Source organism: Neovison vison, chromosome 9, assembly GCF_020171115.1.
Source record: "Neovison vison isolate M4711 chromosome 9, ASM_NN_V1, whole genome shotgun sequence".
Lineage (NCBI taxonomy): Eukaryota > Metazoa > Chordata > Mammalia > Carnivora > Mustelidae > Neogale > Neogale vison.
Window position 1 is genome coordinate 26,936,510 of NC_058099.1, and position 21,006 is coordinate 26,957,515.

The 21,006-nt window shown below is 44.1% G+C and overlaps 1 protein-coding gene across 1 annotated transcript in view; it reads left to right on the forward strand.

The window, feature by feature from the left end:
- Positions 1-204: 204 nt before the first annotated feature.
- Positions 205-21,006, forward strand: part of ABCA1 (ATP binding cassette subfamily A member 1) — a 128,367-nt gene continuing 107,565 nt past the window's right edge. The window contains exon 1 of the mRNA XM_044265222.1: positions 205-549. The gene's annotated coding sequence lies outside the window, so the exon portion shown is untranslated. The remainder of the gene's footprint in view (positions 550-21,006) is intronic.

Below are 21,006 nucleotides of genomic sequence, written 5' to 3' on the forward strand. Positions count from 1 at the left end.
CTTTTCTCAGGCGGGCAGGCTCGTGCAGGGCAGGCGGCACCCACCCTGGACCCGCTAGGCCAGCAGCGCCCCCCACTTCCCGCCCCCCGCCCCCAGCCCCCAGCCCTGCCTGGAGCAGCTGGACGTCGCCCGTTTAAGGGGCGGGGCGCGGCTCCACGTGCTTTGTGCTGAGTGACTGAACTACATAAACAGAGGCCGGGGAAGGGGGCGGGGAAGGAGGGAGAGAACAGACTTTGACCGATAGTAACCCTGGCGCTCAGCGCCGCCGAATCTATAAAAGGAACTAGTCGCGGCAAAACCCCGGTAATTCTGAGGGAGAGTGAGTGGGGCAGGGACCCTGCGAGCCCAGCCGACACCTCTCTCCTCGGGAGCAGGTGGGCAGGGCAGGGGGCGCCGCAGGACCGGCGCAGCCAGAGCCAGTTTCTCGGGGCCGCTTTGCTCTTTTCCCCCCTTTAAATTTTTATTTTATTTTATTTTATTTTCCCCCTTCTCCGGAAGGGTTTTTCAAGGCGTGGGGGAAAAAGACGCACGCACAAAAGTGGAAAACAGGTAAGAGGTTCTCCAGTGACTTGGGCTTTATTGTTTTGTTTCGGGGCCGAGGAGGCTCTGGGAAGCGCTGGGTTTCGGGGACTAGTCCGAACCCCCACCTCTTGCAGCGCAAGTGGGGCGGGGGCGGTGTAAATGGAGAGGACGTCCTAGGACGAGCTCCAGCGACCCAGAGACGCTAGCGCTGCTGCGTTCGGGGCTCACGCGGCGGTGGGGCCGGGGAAGCATCTCTGGGCGTGGAGACCCGGGAGCCGTACCGCGGGCGCAGTGCGATTGGGGGGGGGGTGGATTCTGGTCTTACTGGGGGCGCTGATGCACGGGCTGGGGGTGGGGGAGCGGAAAGTGGCAGTCCCAGCTCCGAGCGCTTCCCTTTGTTCGGAAGAGCCTGAGCCCTGAGCTGGCTGGAGACCCCTCTGGCTGCGGGTCGGCCGGCGCCCACCGGGACAAATGCCAGTACTGACTCCCCAGTGCGTTCTGTAAGGAGCTGGTCTGAGTCGGGGTCTGACCTGGGGATCCGCCCCGTCCGCCCCCGGATTGGAGTGGCGCGTTCTTGTTCCCCAAGAACTCGTCTGGGTGGTATCCCAAACGGGGTCTGTAGCGCTGTTGATCACTTGAGGCCTCGGGGGCTTTGTCTGACTTGGGGTCCTGCGTCTGGTCCCCGTGCGCTCACCCAGCTGGTGTCCCTCGCGCAGCGAGGGGACGCGTTTTGTTCCTTTTAAAAACAAAAGACTTAGAAGAAGAGCCTGCGGAGACCTGGAGCTGAGATGCCGGTTCCCCTACCCCCCCACCCTTCCTGCCCTTTGCCGTTTAGTCTCCTGGGGAGGCCTCAGGCCGGGCACGGATGGGGAAGCTGGGGCAAGCCGGTGCCGCGGAATGACCGGGAGTAACCCCGGCGGGCGGCGCAGAACTCGAAGCTCCGCCGCCCGGCTGGGCTGGGTGGGGAGGGGGGAAGGCTGGGCTCTGGCTGCCGGTGGCCCCGGGGGACTGGCCCGCAGCGCCTCCTGTCCGAACAGCCTGGGAATCGACCCTGTGGTTGGAGGGGGGACCGGACTTCACAAGGGGCTGTCGCTTTTGGGTTCCGACTAAGATCCGGTGAAGACGGATGGTTGGAGATTGGGAGGAAGCCTGGGGGATCAGGCGAAAAGGTCTTTTTTTTTTTTTTTAATCAGAATGCTTCCCGATTCCCAGACCCTTGTTACATGAGAAGGTTCTTGGCGTGGGCCAGTGCCATGGATGTGTGTAGGTGTCTGTTTTTCAGCACTTAATCTTATAGAAGGAAATAAACAAGGTGTGCGTGCGTGTGTATGTGTGTGTGTGTGTGAGAGAGAGAGATGGAGAGGGAGAGAGAAGCGTCAGGCTCTGGGAAGTAATTGGCCCTTATCTTTTGCAGTGTTGATACCATCAGCTTTTTAAAGCCCCAAACTATTATTCAGTGACACCTCACAAAGTGAGTGGTATATGCATTAACGTAAAAGAGGACAAATTTGATATTATAAAGCATTTCCCTGGTGATGAAAATCAGCAAGTTACTTTTTAAGGCCCCATCTGCACCCCCCCCAATACCTCACAGAATTTTCCAAGTTCAAAGGCAGGCTTACTGGTTCTTTTAACAAGAGTTTGGGACCCAAACATAAGTTTTGGTCTTCTTTTCAGACAGAACTTAAATCCTAACTAACAAAGTGCTTCATTTCTCATCTCCCTTTTGATTTCAGCCCATTTCCCCTCATCCCTACCACAAAAATAATGGAGGCTTTCTGTTGTTTGAATCATTCCCTTGAGACACTTCTCCCATATCAAAGAAAGTGTGAAAGCATGAAGAATGTTTTGGAGTAGAACCTCTTCAGATAGAATAATAATTTTCAAGTACAAAGTTTCCATTGTCAACCTGTTCCCCAACTGCTCCTATAAAGCAAATAATCCATGATAGAGTTAAAAAAATTTTTGGGGGGCGCCTGGGTGGCTCAGTGGGTTAAGCCGCTGCCTTCGGCTCGGGTCATGATCTCAGGGTCCTGGGATCAAGTCCCACATCGGGCTCTCTGCTCAGCAGGGAGCCTGCTTCCTCCTCTCTCTCTCTCTGCCTACCTCTCTGCCTACTTGTGATCTCTCTCTGTCAAATAAAATAAAATCTTAAAAAAAAAAAAATTAAAAAAAAATTTTTTTTGGATATGCGGGGCGCCTGGGTGGCTCAGTGGGTTAAAGCCTCTGCCTTCTGCTCAGGTCATGATCCCAGTGTCCTGGGATCAAGCCCCGCATGAGGCTCTCTGCTCAGCGGGGAGCTTGCTTCCTCCTCTCTCTCTGCCTGCCTCTCTGCCTACTTGTGATCTGTCAAATAAATAAATAAAGTCTTTAAAAAAAATATTGGATATGCAGAGCAAATTGGTATCTGCTTGGAAAAAACAAAAACAAACAGCAGTAGAATCAGAGTGACCAGGCTTAATGATAACCACAATCCATTTAAGGGACAAGAATTGCTATTCTAGTCAAAGTAATTCCCTTGTAAGGACAAGTCTCATGTTCCAGAATGACATACCTGATTTGGAAGGGGCCACCAATGATACGTGTGTCTCCTGTCCTCATGAGCTTTTGAAATCCCAACTCTCCTAAATCTTTTAATTTACATCTAAATAGAGGCCTATAATGGACGAATTTTTTACTTAGGGCATATTTACAGTTCATGTGAGACTTATGGTCAGTCCAGGATTGAAAAATGATGGTTAGGGCTTGGTTGTTTTCAACCTCTGCTCTAGGAAGTCCAATGATTACATAGAGGGCACATACCTCAATATCATCAAAGCCATCTATGAAAAACCCACTGCAAATATCATTCTCAATGGAGAAAAACTGAAAGCTTTTCCACTAAGGTCAGGAACACGGCAGGGATGTCCATTATCACCACTGCTATTCAACATAGTACTAGAAGTCCTAGCCTCAGCAATCAGACAACAAAAGGAAATTAAAGGCATCCAAATCGGCAAAGAAGAAGTCAAATTATCACTCTTCGCAGATGATATGATACTCTATGTGGAAAACCCAAAAGACTCCACTCCAAAACTGCTAGAACTTATACAGGAATTCAGTAAAGTGTCAGGATATAAGATCAATGCACAGAAATCAGTTGCATTTCTCTACACCAACAACAAGACAGAAGAAAGAGAAATTAAGGAGTCAATCCCATTTACCATTGCACCCCAAACCATAAGATACCTAGGAATAAACCTAACCAAAGAGGCTAAGAATCTATACTCAGAAAACTATAAAGTACTCATGAAAGAAATTGAGGAAGACACAAAGAAATGGAAAAATGTTCCATGCTCCTGGATTGGAAGAATAAATATTGTGAAAATGTCTGTGCTACCTACATTATTAAAAATGAATGAAACTCAGCAACACAGCTTTTTATTATCTTCTGTAGTATTTACCTTATATGGAGAGAAGTTGGAATATTTTTCCATCAAAAAAATTTGTTTGGGGATCTGACCTCCCATCAACCAAGTGACTTATGCTAGGCTCATAGTGATTGAGAATTGTCAATAGTTTTGCTATTTTAGTTTTTAGCTCGTAATTAAGTGACATTACCTTAGACTCTTTAATTATGAAAATTTTGGATATCTAGAAATTGCCAGTAGACATGTGGTTTTGTATTTCTCAAATCCAAATACATTTTCATTTACTGTCTGTGTATTAAATAATGCAAGTAAAATGCTCTTTATGGCTGTTACTTCGGCATCAGCTTTTAAATGATCTTTCTGAAAATTTGTTTTATTTAACTGTTCTGGGAGAGGGCCTACATAAAAAAAAGGAGACCCTCTTCATATCTGCATGTGGAAATAATCATAAATGCCAACGTTATTGCAATGTTTATTTAATAGACACTATATAGCACTATGTACCAAGCACTAGTCCAAATGCTTTTCAAATTCTAACCAATTTAATCTCTACAGCAAACCCATTTATTATTCCTATTTTACAAATGAAGGGACTGAGAGGTTAGCTAACTTGTCCCTGGTCACACGTATTGCGAGTTGGCAAAACTAAGATTTGAACCCAGCCAGTGAGTCCCAGAGTACTTTAATGCCCACACTAAATGTTGAGGTGGGAACAATTTCAGCTGCTGTAAGCAGAGGACTTTTGCGGATGCTTGTTATGTTTATGGTACATTCATCTGTTGGAGACCTTATCAGACTCTACAGCCTGTATCGTATTTCCCTTGTTTGTTGGGAGTGAGCCAACCAAATTCTCTTCAGCTTGGGACATAGGTTGCACAGGGGATTGCGACACTATGGAAAGAACAGACAATAAAATTTACTCAACTCGAATACTTTTCTTGGTTTAAAATGAAAATTTTACTATTGCTTCAGTCAGATATTTGTGAGTAGGTCTATGCTATCAAAGTGTTTTCCTGTGTAATACATATAGAATGGAAGGGCAGAGTATTTGGCCATAAAAATCTAAGGAACAAAAGACAAAGGAAGGAGAACTATTAGTTTAGCTGTCAATTCTAACATGGGAGGATTTTTTTTTTTTTATTGTAGTACAATACAGTTCCTGCTTGTTTTATCCTTCATTATGTTGTGGACCTTTTGAAATAAGCTATTTCTCTGTTATTGCTATTACTGTCTAGGAATCAAATTTAGCCATTTCTTAAGGCATCTTTCTTTGAAAGTAATTACAGTTTCAAAGTCTGCTTTGTAAAAAATGAAATTGTGATAGCAAATTAGAAATCAGTTCTTAGAAAGTATTTCTGCTCGGTTAGAAGCAGTTTCATTTATTGTTGATTTCCTGGGTGCTGAATGTTGATTTAGTCATTTTCGATGATGCTTCGGTTCATTGTCATGGGAACAACGTGAGGGTAGGTACTATTATTATCTTCATTTTACAGAGTGGGAAACTGAGGTATAGACAGGTTAAGGAGCCTGCTCATGGAGTTTGTTAGGTAGTGAAGCTGAGGTTTCATCAATTTCCATGAATTTACCAATATCCAGGTAAGGACTTGGTCAAAATACCCAGTTTTGACAAAAGAAATAGTAGCAAAAGGCAGAGTGATTCTCCTTTTCATCTGGTTATTTTAACCCCCAAATAGTTTCCTGGATAGGTGACCAGCGTACATGCTATTAGAATGGTACATTTTGGAAGTATTTAAGGCCAGAGAATGAAAATCTCATGTGTAAAATTGCTTCCCATAGAGTTTCAGTTACTCTGCATTCCGTTGAGATGATGAACTGTATGAAAGCAAAGGATTCATGATGACAACAAATTGCAGGTGCATCACACATGGGTCCTGGAACAAAATAAACTTTGAAGTCCTGTCTGTTTCCATTTTGAAAACTTAACTTTAAGACCTGATTTGAATGCCATCCCTTTCGTAAGCTGGATTCCCTCCTCCCTGCCAACACAGAGTGAAAATTATCCCCTTCTTTTTTACTCCCGTAAGATTGGATCACTGCAGTGTTCATGCCATGTATTTAATTGCGTTCTTTTGTTATAGTTAACTTTTCTTTGTATTCCTCTTGAGTGTATGCTTCTCCTTGAGAACGTCTTTGATTCATTCTCCCCAGTCTTTAATTCAACCCCCTTGATGTGAAAGGGGTTCAATAAAAGCTGACTTGAACGAGTCAGACAATTAAGAAACTAATGTTTCCTTGCTGTATTCTAAAAGACAAATTGGAATGATGGCATAATTGTAGAAAAGCATTAGAAATAGAGGGATGTGAGTTTTAATAGTTAAGGTTAGGTTTATGATAGAGATTGAGAAATGTTAGCACATAGTCAATTTAGGCCAGTTTAGTTTTTGTAGAACAAACAATTCTGATTCCATTCAGTTTCATTTCTCTTTTTTGAGGCAGCTGTGATTTGCGAAAATGCTTTAATCTGTGACATCTCACTGTCAAATACTTTGATTTGCACATTAATTAATTTTTAAGACAAGATTGAGATAATTCACCAAGTAATATAGAATTTAAATACTTTAAAAAAACAAAATAACCTTTTATGCACAAGATCTGTTCTTCATTCTGTGTGTGTGTATGTGTGTGTATTTGTTTAAAACTGCAGCATTTTCTATGCCAAATCCAACTTCCAAGAAGCATTTGGAAGCCAAAGCATTTTATCTGGCTAGTCTTGAAGTCCAGATGTTTTATCATAACTGGTATTTAGTGTGGGACATTTCCCAGAAAAAAATTTTTACATATATAATCAATCATTTATTGGGAGAGGATTTTTAACGATTTTGAGCATATAATGAAAACAATGGATTCTCTTCAGAAAAAAAACATACGTAGTCATATACATTTCAAATTTTATGTATAATTACGTATAATTATATTCTACATATAATTTCAGAAATCCACTAAAGAGCCATGTGACCTCGGGGAAGTCATTTTACTTTTCCAGGATTTACATTCTTGGTTTATAAAATGAAAGTGGAGGAAGCGCATGACTTTTAAAGAGCCCTTCTCTGGCGCCTGGGTGGCTCAGTGGGTTAAGCCGCTGCCTTCGGCTCAGGTCATGATCTCAGGGTCCTGGGATTGAGGCCCGCATGGGGCTCTCTGCTCAGCAGGGAGCCTGCTTCCCTCTCTCTCTCTGCCTGCCTCTCCGTCTACTTGTGATTTCTCTCTGTCAAATAAATAAATAAAATCTTAAAAAAAAAAAAAAAAAAGAGCCCTTCTCATGTTTACATCCTCCAGCTCTAGGTCTGAATTTAGGAAAAGGATGATTCTTTGATTGTGGCTGTTCAGAGATATATCCCGCAGGGCCTCCTCAACATTAGTGTAACAGATCATGTGGGTTTCGTGAGGTTGAGAGAAGACGCCCAGGGAATGCCTACGAGTATTCCTGATGAGTGTGAAGGTGACACAAAAAGGTGATGGGAAGAGAGGAAAGTATGGGCAAAAAGCTGTTGAAATTGCCTATTTATCTGTGTTAATGGAGGAAAATGTGAATCATAGATCCAAAAAGGCGTTCTCATCTGAAATGCAAAGGAAGGGGGAGTTGGTTCATCTCAATACATTTCAATAGAGCAAATATGATTTAGTGAGATATCGTTCTTGTCTCCACTTCACCATTTGGAGGATCTCTCGGAGATAAAATATTCATTTGGACTCTCAGGCCTGGATATATCTCCATTATGGGTATAGGTTTTGCTTCTCATACTCACGCCGTAGTCCTATTAAGCAATTATGTGGAAAGGAGTGCCGATACCCATGAGAATTGGACTAACCAGATAAGGATATTCCTAAATGCCGCACAAGACTCTTACTGGGGGTAGGTAGGCAAGACAAAGAGCTTTCTGAAGCATTGTCCTGAATTTGTTGTTACAGAGATCACAACAGATTGGGACCAGAAGGAAGAAGAAGGGAGAAAAAGGAACAAGAGGTTTTTAGACTTGGAGGAAGGGGGCACAAGAGGAGGAAAGATGCCGCAAAGAAGTTTCATATCCTATTTACACTTGCTTTGCAAAATTCCTGTGGGATGCCAGGTTGGGAATAATTGCTTTTGCCAAGGGTCAAACCAAGCTTGTTTCCTTGAAGAAGCAAGTCCCCAAGGCGGTGGCCGTTTGAAATCGATTGCATCTGGTGTTTGGATGATCGAAGTTTGACATAAAGGCAACACTGAGGGAAGCAACAGCTTTCCTTGGAAAGGCAGCAAGTATGTGAAGACCCAAACTAGAGTTTACATTGACCTGAGATCCTTCTGTACTCCCAGATGCAGGACTTTGGGATGGAGGTGGCGGTTTATCTTAGCTGGGGTGAGATGTGGTCCTTGGTAGTGGAAGAGGGAGAGAAGAGGAAGATAAATGATTAGAAACGTGTTAATATGCAGAAAGTACCATGAAACTGGTTTTTATTTCTTCAGCATAGATTTTTTCAAACACTGTGTAAAGTTTTGGGGTTCTGAACAAATGTCAAAAGACTCTGAGGCTCTGCCACCATAATGATTTTTAGCTTGGCATTCAGGGCTCTTTGAAATAAGACTTTTGACAGCTTCGTCCTCCATTTTAAGAGACATCCTTGAACTTGACTCGGTTTTTCGCCAGTGATGAGTGTGGCTTAATAACTATTTGTTAACTGAATCTCCCTCCACAGGTTTTCCTCATGCCTCTGACTTGGACTTGAGGAGCCCCTCCTGGCTAGTTTTTGGCTTCTCATTGTTCTGGAGTCTCACATTCATCCTCTGTGGCTGCTTCTGTTTGCACTATGCCCTCTGCTCCTGTTCCTCACTGACTGACATTCCTCCCATTGTGGGTAGATGCGAGCACCGCCGAGGACTAGGCCTTCCGCCAGGTCACCTCCTGTCATTGTCACTGTATCTTTGGTAGGCGGCACATCAGCCATTCAAGTTATTTCAGTTGACCCACGTTTTTGTAATCATTAATGGATTTTTAAAAGTCAACCTTACGTGTGTCCTCTAAATTGAGAACTGATCACAGTTGCCTCAGATAAAAGGTTAGTCACAAAATAGAGTGAAAACAACTTTTCTCAACAGTCTTGTCTATAAAATAAACTTGTTTTCGAAACATTCTAACGGACTGTGACACTTCTTCTTGCTTTGTTAAAAAGCGGAATTGACCTGCGTTAAAGAGGTGCTGAAGAAAAGGCCAAACACAGACTTTCTCCTTAATGTAACATAAATTTTTGTAAAGGCCAAAAAAGTGCTGAAAAGATCGAATTTTTCTCATGGTGTGAGTCTGAGTTTAATACTGTGCCTGGCCATCTAAAATCCTCCAAGTGGAATTTGAGTAGCTCTTTTTTTTTCTTTAAAGATTTTATTTATTTATTAGAGAGAGAGAGAGCGAGCGAGCGAGCATGAGTTGGGGGAAGAGCAGAGGGAGAAGCAGGCTTCCCACCGAGCAGGGGGGCTCGATTCCGGGACCCCAGGTCCTGACCTGGGCTGAAGGCAGAAACTTAACCAACTGAGCGACCCAGGCTCACCTGGAATTTGAGTAGCTCTTAAATCCATCTTGTGGGGCCTCTTCTCACATTTGGGGGAATGTGGAGGACGCCACCATTTTCAGATGGTGTACCTGTACAGAGAGTGGGTTAGTAACTTGTTCAGTTCACGTAGTTCGCTAATGGCAATGCCTGGGATTCAAACTCGAGTCTGATCCCCAAGCTCCAGGCAGTTTTTTTAGATTCAGAAGATCTTCTCCTCCAGCCTCTTCATCATGAAGACTTGTTTTCTGTACTGTGGCTCAGAGCAGGAGAGGGACTCGCCTAGATTCACACCCTGGAGGTCATTAACTGGAAATTAAAAACTTGGCCCCATATGTCTTTAATCCGGGGTTCTTACTGATATACCAACATTTTGGGTGATATTTATAGTGTCCTTTCAGGAGAGAAAAAAGAAATTGTGTCTATAAAGGTCTGTCCTTTTCAGCTTACAATGGACACTGAATCTTTGAAAATTGGGCTCGCCTCATTTACTTGTTGTCTGTTGATCCAGTTTGAATGTTAAGGGGGTTTTTCAACTTTTTTTTTTTCCGTTCTCTCTCTGCAGTAAAAACGCTCCTTGGTTATGAGTTTGAATCGGAAGGAAATCCCCACAGCAGTGCTGAAGTTTCAGCCTTTGCTGGGATCTGTTTCCTTTATGCAAAAGTACAAAACCCTGTGCTAATTTTGGCTGGTTAAGATTAATTGTGATTCAAGGCAGACTGCTGTGTGTGTGTGTGTGTGTGTGTGTGTGTGTGTGTTTAACTTTAATGATTGTGTTCATTGAACAAGGACCTTGAATTCAAGAGAAAGAAAGCCTTTGGTCAAGTTATGTTTATTCAGTTGTCAGTCCTTTTGCAGGATTTGCAAATTTAGTGGAATTAGTGCGATTTTCCGGTTTTCAATCCTGGTCACATTTCACATGATCACAGCGTGGCTTTCTCCTCCTCTGCTGAGCAAATGGAGGGTTGTCTGACAGTGGGTTCCATTAAGGGGAGTGCTGGTGCCCCTGTGGGATTCAGGGACCATAAGGCACTCTGTTCTTTATGCTGAGCTCCGTTTGGGGATGCTGGTGCTCTCCTGAAGTAGATTCTTAGCACATGGCTACCCGATTGTGTAGGTATTTAAATGCCGCTATAAAACCACTGTTGAAAAAAGTAGGCTAGCAAGAGTTTTACCCAAGTTTCATGTTGTTTTCTCCTTGAGCACTTTTTAAAATATTACACATAAAATGTTTGACTTGTGAAAATCTCAGCGACCCTGCTTTCTAGAAGGAATACTCATCATCATAATAATATTGGAATAAGGCAACTCTGTTTCCTCTGAGAAGAACCTCCCAAACCTAAAATAATAGAGTTCATGTGGCCAGTACTTTAAAAAAAAAAAAAAAAAAGCTAAGATCCTTCAGTTTTTATTTTTCAGAATCACAAGTATGTGGATTTAAACTTGTGATCTTATTCCTCTTCTTAGCAAAGAGCCAACAACATGGTTTGTTTGGGTCACTCTAGAGCAGGACTTCAATGGTCAAGTTGGGAGGGCAGGGCTTACCTGCACTCCTATGTGTCTGGCCAAGAACCAGGAGTAAATTCCCACTTGTCTAGTTACCTGGTCCCTGCTGGGCTGCAGAAGCAAGCGTCACAGACACAGAACGCAAGCCTTCTCAGCCGTAAGAGCTGGCTGGTGAAAGGTGTTCTGGACAAAATTGCTGGGTTTGGTTACACACCGAGTGAGCTAGAACTGGACAAAAGCCTGGAGATTAGGTAACTCGTTTTGGCAAAAGTAAAGGGAATAAAGTTTTGAGGTGCAAAAGTTTTACCCAGGTGTTGCTATGCTTCATTGAGCGAGAGTTTGACTTGAGCCTATGGGTGTAGAGTCCAAGAGTCCTGAGCAGTGCTGGTCGTCTTGTATTTAGGCTTGAGCCCCCAGAGGAGGAGTTCCTGGAGCTGGCATGCTTAATGGGGGTTCTAGAGCCTATGTCTGGCAAATTATAGATTCTTCTTGGCTCACGTGAACGCAGTGAAAATAAATGTGCTTCCCAGCAAATTAGAGCAGCTTTGAGAACAACCAAATTAAAGGTGCTCCAGCTTGAACCCGAGTTTCTTTGAGCACAGCTGGAAATTTTATCATGCTTTTGAACTAACTGAACCTTTCCTTTCAATGCAATTTCTGATTTGTTTCTGTAGGCAACCTGTTTTAATTCTTCTCTCCCATTCCTGAGGTCGGACTTCAGAAGCCCTCTTTCCTCAAATGTTTATGGAGCGTGGAGTCCTCTGGGCCACTGCGGTCCGTATGGCAGAGAATAAGACGGTGAGACAGACTAGCTTGCTGCATGCCCGTGGCTTACAGTTTTAGCAGGGATCACCCGATAGGTCAGTGCCCTGGAGAAGACTGTAAGGAGAGCTGAGAAGATGGAGGAAATATAAGGTCCAGATAGCAAGTAGGTAGTTGACATAGTGGCTGCAGGAAGTGGGGTGGAGAGGGACATGGAGCCAGGCCCTGAGGACTTGGAGGAAGGCAGCAGCGTGCTTCCATGAAGAACAGGAGCCAGTTGCCAAGAGTGTGGAGAGAATTGTATAAGTAAGCAGTGGGGGGGGGGTGTCCCTGAGAGGGGGTATTGTGGTAAAACAATGCCAGAAGTGGCACCAGGATTTCAGGGTCACCCCGTCACATCTTCCACTGAGCTGGGCCCTGGAGAGAGCTCCAGTTCATTTTGTAAAGGCCTTTGAGGGAAATAGTACCTTCTGTGAACAAAGAAGAGAGAAGAGAGATTCCTTTAATAAACGGCCCACTTTGTGCCCCACCCTTCATGAATGCTTCACCCTGTGAAGTCAGCAGCACTAATCATTATAATAGCTACCATTTACTGGACACTTACTTTGTTCCAGGAACTGACTTAATGTTTTGTATACATTATTAGTTCTATTTTATGAAGAGGATCCAGGGGTTCAGAGTCCCTAGAGTCCCAGCGCTCTGCTGAGCAGAGTCAGGATTCCAACCCAGTTTTCTCTGACTCCAAAACCTCCCTTCTTGCTGCTAGGCCAGGTAATTCAAGAAAATAAAAGAGTTAAGGATGGTTGGGGGGAGTTTCCTGTAAAGTAGCATAGGCCCAAAGGAAGGGGAAGCCAGTGAAGGGATTTGGGTTTTTCTGTCCCCAAGTCCTTTGAGCACTTTTATAAAAATAAACCCTTCAGGCTAGGAGAAGTTTAGACATCTGAAGATGTTGACCCTTCAGAGATGTAAGCCCAACAAAGTGGTTTTTGCTGATACAGTCATGAAGCCTTTTATCCTAATATTCTCTTGGAATACCCTCCTGCAACAAGGAAAGGGAGGGAACATGATAGTCAAGATTTTCTGCAAATAGAGGTTTGATTGCTCTTGGAGACTTGCTTGCTTGTGTTTCTACAGCGCAGTGGGTTTGTGACTTCAATAGTTCCTTCTCTTGCACGTCCTTCTTATTTTGGCATTATGAGGGTGGTTAAAAAAAATGTTTTTCGGGTGCCTGGGTGTCTCAGTGGGTTAAAGCCTCTGCCTTTGGCTCAGGTTATGATCTCGGGGTCCTGGGATCGAGCCCCACATCAGGCTCTCTGCTCGCCTGGGAGGTTGCTTCCTTCCTCTCTCTCTGTCTGCCTCTCTGCCTACTAGTGATCTCTGTCTGTCAAATAAATAAATAAAATCTTTAAAAAATGTTTTTCTATGATCTATAATGTTGACAGGTTGATTTCTTTTCAACAGGAAAGGTTCTTTTTCCTGCGTCCTGGGTAACCATACCCCCCACCCCCCACCAGAGAGAAAGCAAATAGTTGTATTGTTTGTTGAAGTCTTCCTTTGAAGGTTGCCCCGTGTTTGTTTAATGGAAATCAGCAGGGGAGAAGGGCTATCTCTAACATTTTGTTAGAATTTCTCCATAATTTTACAACAGTGAGACAAGAACTTGGGTACAGGATGGATTTGCTTTTGGAACCTGTGGCTCTTGACAGTTTTAGAAGTCTTGAGACTGTTTGAGCTAAGTAGCTACCGCCGTGTTGAGAGTGATAACTAGGACCTTTAGTTGTCCAAATACCAGTGATGTGATAGAAATAGATTTTAACCTTGTGAGTCTCCTTTAAAATAGAATCGTGAACTACAAGAGGAATAATTCTTCTCCAGGGCTAGTTATGGATTTGATAGTATTCGTGGATCTCTTTCAGTTTTTATGTATTCGTTTATGTATTCATTTCATAGCTTTCATTTTGAAATTAGCTATTAGCAGATACTTTTGTCCAGGAAATTGAATATATATTCCTCTATAAACTAATTGTTAGTAACGATCAAGTATGATGCATTTGATATTTTTAAAAAGGTCCCCGGAATCACAGATTGTTAGAATTGCTAGAATTCATTGAATCTGTATTTTAAAAATGGGTATTGTGATAGCAGCAGAGCCTCTTCTAGAATAATCAGAATCTTCTAGAATGATAGAATGGCTTCCTTTTATCCTTGACTTTTTATCTTGGAGGATTTCTTACATCTTTTTTCTCCTCAAATTTGAGTATTAAAATGTTACGGTTTAAGTAGGAATACACCCTTAGGGGTGGTTGAGTACCCACAAGTGATCTTTCTATAGGCTCTAGTGACAATTAAGGCCAGTTTCACCAAGTTTATGGGTCTACAGGAGGGTTAGGAAGTGCGAGGGGTGGAACTGAGGGGATTAGCCAAGATGGCTTTAAGTACAGGTAGAGAGCTCGGTGGCATCTGCAACCCAGAGGAGTTAAACTGAGGCAGTCAAATGAGCTTTAGACTGACTAAAGCCAGGGTCAGCCGGGGAGAAGTCACAGTCCAAATGTCTTCTTCCCTTCGCAGCAGCCCCGTCCTATCTTCAGTCATGCGTGCAGTGAACCTACGGCAGCCCGGTTTTCTGACTTGTCAGTAATCTCATTAGCCTTTTTCCTGAATGTGGTTACTGATCCAGAGCCATGTGCTCAGAGATGCAGTTAAAGAACAGACCTTTCCAAAGCAAGCACGCTCTGCTGGCTTTATGGGTTTCCTATCCTAATTTTGCAGGACTCTCCACATCTCTCTGGAGATGAGGGGGCATCTACATCGGGGGTTCTTTCTCTTGTATCAACATCTCATGAATAGACGATCAGTTAAGGTTTAGTGCCAACTCATTTTCAATTCATATGTGATATGGTTCAATTCTGTCTGAAATCTACCTGCTGCTTTGTAGGTTACTGGCGGGCTGTTAGTTGATATAAGAGGTTTCATCGGGAGAGATGCTAAGATGCTAAGCTCTTGTCACAAATTTCAACTTCTGTCTCACTCCTAGTAACTATGTAGATATTTGTCAATGAAGCAGAACATACACTTTGTTTATTGAAAATTTAAAGAACTGACAGTTATAAGACCACTGTTTGGGAAAAATGAAAACCAGTTGCTGACTGCATGTTCTAGGTGTAGGAACTATTTGGGTAGAACTTGTAAGAAAAATGTGTTCGGGAGAATGAACAGAACCATAAGAGAAATATGATAATAGGAAAGAGCATAGAACAGTTGTTGGAAAAAAAGTTACTTCTTGAGGAGTGTGGGGGTAGCTCTAACTCTAGGGGTTGAGTCTGGGCAAGTCACTTGCTTTTTTGGAGCCTTCAGCTTCTCTCTAAAGCTGGGGCAGGGGTGTGGTAGGAATGGGTCTCCAAAACCACATGGAACTCTTTCTATCTGAGGAGACAACCGGCTGGAGGAGGGCTTTGTGAGGGCTTGTTCTCTTCTGCGTAGAGGGGCTAACCTCTCTGCCCCAGTGAGAAGTGGTGATGGTGTGGTCCCTGCTTGAGGACGGTCCTCCTCTGGCATATGTCCTGGCTGAGGTGTTATCGTCATGGTTGTCCCCCCACCCGGCCTCAGGTGGAAGCTTAGGTCTATAGTTGTAAGTCCTGGCTTCTCGTGCTCCCAGTGTTCTTGCGGAAGGAAAATGGCCAACCCACCCTTTGGTTACTGCAGAGACTAGGAGGAGATCCTGGCAGCAGTGCAAACATGTGCATTTTTTCTCCCCTGCCTGTTACATTTCCGTAGACAGATTTAATGCCTGGGAAGGGTAGAAGGCAGTCACGGGAAGTAGTTCCTGTTTTTCTTTTGGCTTTGCCAAGTGAGGCAAAAACCCTCCTACCTTGTCTTTGAGCAGGACTTCTTCTTTCTCTCCCCTCGTTTCTTCTTTATATTTTTCTACCTCTCTTTGAAATCTACACGTGATGTTCAAAAGAGCCACACGTTTTGGTGAGGAAGGGGGTGGGAGAGCAGTGGGGTAGGTGCTGACTGGGGTCATCTATTTTCCTCTTCACACCAAGCTTCCTGTAAACCTATAATTAGGGTTTTTTTTTTTTCTTCTTCTTTCTTTTGGCAGTGTCACTAAGTCTGTCTGACATTCCGGGTATTGGTGTAGGGAAAAGTTGAAAGAATTCAGCTGTCATTTGGTGACCCTTTTGCTACCAGCACAGCCCAGTGTCATTTCAATGCCCTAAAGGCACTTCCTCAGAAAGGAGTTACCCCTCCCCCCATACTTTCCCCTGACTCTGCTGTATTTTTCTTCCTTACTCCTACCGCCCACTGCCTTAACAACCCATTGCGATTTGTCTATATTCCACATAGAATAGAAGTTCCACAGGAACAAGACCTTTGCCTCTTTTGTTCACTGCAGAATCTCCAGTGTCTAGAACAGAACCAGGCACATAATAGGCACTCAGTAATATTTATTGTGCTAATGGGATCCTTGCAGAGTGAAGGCTTCCTTATTTGTTGAATGAATATGCAGTGAATATTTTATCAACTGTTCACCTTGCTAGTGAATCACACAATAATCAGACTTTACACTGTACAGTCCCAGGTCCTCGAAGGCATGATTGGATGTGTGGAATAGATTAAATATTAAAATGGAAGGCAAGTGATTTTTGGGGGGAGGGAGTCAGGTTATTGATGTAGAATTTACATACAGTTAAATTTACCCTTTTAACGTGTACAGTTTGATGAGTTTTGATGTCTCTATAGTTTCCTAATAACTGCCAGAATCATGATCTAGAACATTTCCATCGGCCAATACTCCTTTTGCAACCTGTTTTTACCTCCACCCATTACCACTGATCTGATTTCTGTCCTCATTGTTTTACCTTTTCAGAATGTTTTGTAGAAGGAGTCCTCTAATAGGTGGTCTCTTGTGTCTTGCACATTTCCCTTAGCATAAGGCTTTTGAGATTCATCTATGCTGTTGTACCTATCTGTAGTTTTTTCTTTGTTTATTGCTGAGTAGTATTCCATTTAAATCTACCCCTTAGTTGATAGATGTTTGGGTTATTTTCAGTTTCGGCTATATAAGTCCATGTAAGACTTCTATAAACATTCACACACAAGTCTTTGCTTGAACATAGACCCTCCTCTATCTTTTGGGTAAATACCTAGCATGAGGTGGCTGGGCTGTATCATAAGTCTGTGTGTAACTTTACAACAAATCGCCAAACTGTTTTACAAAGTATCTGTTCCATCTTACATTCCCATAAGCAGCTTGTGAGAGTTCCAATTGCTTCACATAACTTGCTAGCACTTTAAAATTTTAAAAATCTTGGGGTGCCTGGGTGGCTCAGTGGGTTAAGGCCTTTGCCTTCGGCTCAGGTCATGATCCCAGGGTCCTGGGATTGAGCCCTGCATCGGGCTCTTTGCTCCGCGGAGAGCCTGCTTCCTCCTTTCTCTCTGCCTGCCTCTCTGCCTATTTGTGATCTCTGTCAAATAAATAAATAAAATCTTAAAAAAAATTTTTTTTTAAATCTTTATACTTCCAGCAGTGTTTCATTGTGGTCTTAATTTGCATTTCTCTGCAACTAATGATGTTGAGCATCTTTGCTTATTTGAGAAGGTTAAGTTTTAGCAGCCTGTTGTATTCTTTAGTTACTAATAATTTTATAATACCAGGGGCATTTGAAGTGAAAATTTCTCTAAAAAACTGGTTAAAGAGTTGAAAAGTCGTGGGGGCACCTGGGTGGCTCATTCAGTTAAGTGTGCAACTCTTGATCTCAGCTCAGGTCTTCATCTCTGGGTCATGAGTTCAAGCTCCGTACTGGGCTCCCCACTGGGCATGGAGCCTACTTAAAAACAAGCAAAAGATTTGAAAAAGGTCCATACTGTACAAAAGAAGGTGAGGGTGTGGAAACTATGTTATATTTGGCAAAGGATGGTCCACCTGAGTGACTGATGCCAAGAGCTGGAGAGAAAGAGCAGCACCTAGGACGTGAGCATGGAGATTGGCAGAAGGCAGATTTCCTGGCTCTGCTGGCCTGGGGATGGCTTGCTTGGGCCTTAGCTAAACCTGGTGTTTGTGGGAAGTAGACCGTGATTTAATTACATTTTCCCGGATGCCCCAGGAATCACCTGGGAAAGCTCAGCAGTCCTTTGTGGCTGCAGACTGTGTGGTAGAAGCCTGATGAACCTAGAATTCCCTCTCTGGGGACAATTTGCTGGAATCGGTTAATCAAGGTTGAGAAATCAGTTACCGCAGGCCCAGGAATGCCACCACCCTTACATCCTGAAACCCTATTTCTCTTGTCCATCTCTTAGTTAATTAAGTAAGCAAACATTCCCTGACTGCTTACCACATGCCAGGTACTAGAAACACAGTGATGAAGGAAACAGAAATGGTCCCTGCAGACTCAGAATGTGAGAGAAATGCTTCCGGGGAAAACAGAGGCATCCCTGAAAGCACCCCGGAGGGACTCCTAACCCCGGTGTTGGTGCCGGGGAGGTCATCAAGGCAGGATCCAGGCAAGGGGCCGCTAAATGGAGACCTAAGATTGAGGAAAAGTTAGCCAGGCTGACAGTACTGGGAGAAAGGGTTTCTGGGACAGAGAACACACCGAGGAGTAGGAGAGAGTTTGACCCATTCAGAGCTTGTAAGCAGTTTCTTCTGGGCAGGGTTTGGGAGGTGGGGAGCAGTGTGAGAGGAGTAGGAGTCATCAGGGAGCCTGGCTAAACCACCATACGGAGTGGACCTCGTCCTCAGGGCAGTGGGGAGCTGACAAAGGGTTCTGAGAGGGGGATAGCATGTGTGGATACACAATTCATCCAACAACTGCAGCTGCTTTGTGATAAATGGATGGGAGGGGACAAGACTGGAGGCAGGGACACCAGTGACGTGGCTGCTGTGGCCACCCAGGAGTGGAATGAGAGTGGCCTATTGACTGGCGGTGATTGTGAAGTAGGACCCTTTCCAGCCAGTTACTGGAAATGTGCATAAGGGCAGAAGCAAGAGTGGGACTAACTTTGAAATATTGAGAAATCTAGTACATAGTACTGCATTCTTCTTGGTTTTGGTTTGTTTGTTCACTTCCTTGGAAAACTAATGTAGAAATGTCCCTTTGGCTTCAGTTACCTGAGCAGGGCGTTTTGGGCATTGCCAAACCCTCCTTTGTGGACAGAGTTGCTCTGATCGCTGTGTTCTGAAGTGGGAGGAGGGAATTACACAGAAGGCCAGGGCCATGCCAAGTTGCAAGGGGCATTTGGGAAGAGAAGCCTGTCTGTGTGCACCCAGCGAAGCCAGAGCAGAGTCTCCAGTGCTGCTTTGGGCTACTTCTTCCTGACAACCTTCTCTCTATGTCTCTTGGAGGGTCCCTGGGCCCAGAACCCTTGTCTGGAGATCCAGAAACTCTACTTAAAGGAAAAGAGTCTCCAAAAAACCTCTTCCTGGCCTTTCTCAATTCATGAACACTCTATCAAGGTGTGTCTTATTTTCCGCTGAGATTCCCCCCTCAGATTTGTTGGGGGGGGGTCTGTGCTCGGGTTTGACCATGGGGGTCTCTAACACTAGGCTATTCAGACTTTGTCTTTCCTATCTGGCCCCTACTACCTTTCCTGAAACCCATGATGGTTTTGCTAGAAATAATGGAATAGAAATGAATGTTTGGACAGGACATAACCATTTCTCTGTTAGAAGGTACTGATAGAACAGAGAAAAGTGAGGAGAAGGGAACTCATTTCTTTGGCATTTACAGTGTGCCATGTACTGTGTCAGGAACTTATTTATATTATCTTATTTAGTCCTTGAACACTCATGCAAGGTAGTTATTGTCATCTGCATTATTTTGATGGGGGAAATTAATGCCCATAGAGTATAAAGTCTTGGCCAAGGGCCCATAGTTGGGAAGCTGGGGTTACTCCCTATTGGGGCTCTTTCTGCTAGGTTAATTGTCCTTTTGAAATTACAAACTTGCATTTCAACCTCCTCACGGTTACCTTGGGGATCTGAAAAGATTCCTGTAGCTTCTAAATCAACTAAGTAATTTCTGGAGGGCAGCTTTTGCATGAGAAAAACCTAGCTAATTGTTTATTTCAGTGTTTCTGGAATGCAGGCCCTATGCTAGGCCACTTACAAAACAATCTGGGATTACAAACATGTCTCACAGTCCCATTCTAGCTCTCAGTGCCTGGGAGGTCAGTTGACATCTTTAAACAATCAAATTGCCAACAGAACGGATGAATTGCTGGTTTAACTCTTCTTTCTGGGGTGAGAAATTTGGAGGGAGGGTCCATGTCCTAGAGATTTGCTGAGCAAATGATAAAGAGAAAAAAGAGGTCCTAACGCTTGAATATTTGGGAGGAATTCCCAATTTGTCCGATTGTCAACGAATGAATTAAAATACAGGGACACTCGGGTGGCTCAGTCAGTTAAGCTGCTGCCCTCGGCTCAGGTCATGATTGCAGGGTCCTGGATTGAGTTCCGCATCTGGCTCCTTGCTTGGCAGGGAGCCTGCTTCTCTCTCCGCCTCTGCCTGCCACTCTGCCAGGTTGTGTGCGCTCGCGCTCGCTCTTTCTCTCTCTCTCTCTGACAAATAAATAAATAAATAAATCTTAAAAACAACAACAACAACAACATAATGTAATAGTAGGGTCACTCCTTCTTCTTTGACACTGAAAACTCCCTCCAATCTCTTTCCTTCTCTAGAGGTTTTTTAAATGCAAGTCCTTGAGGGGTAAGGGACTGAAGAGTAAAATCCTGCTAGAGGTTGATCTTTGTGTTGAGATCTCATTTGGACTCAACAGATTTTTAGTCCAATACTTGGTTTTGTATCCATAGGTGGTCACTGCGTTCGTTCTTTTTGCTATTTGTTCCTCATGCCTGATCTCCCACTCCCACCTTCCCTCCACTCGGGGCCACAATGATAAACTGAGCTATTTAGAAGTAAAGCTGGTTTCTGCCAAGAGTTCGTGACTACCGAGGGCCCGCAGAGTCCCTTCTCTTGGCCCCTTCCCCAACTTTTAGTACAGGTGCTTAGTATAAATTCCAGAATTTAATAAATACACATGTTGAGGGGCAGCCGGGAAACACAGAATGTTGTATCCCCTGTTTATGAGAACCATCCCTTCTCCCACCATGGGGAAGCAGTCCCCGCCGTGGTACCCGTGGCCCCTGACTGGGCGGAGCCGGGCCGGTGCGCAGGCGCGGGCTGAGCAGCCTGGCCGTGCGCAGGCGCAGGTGGAGCAGAGCCAGAGCGTGCATATGTCTGGACAGCGGGAGCTTGCTGCTCTC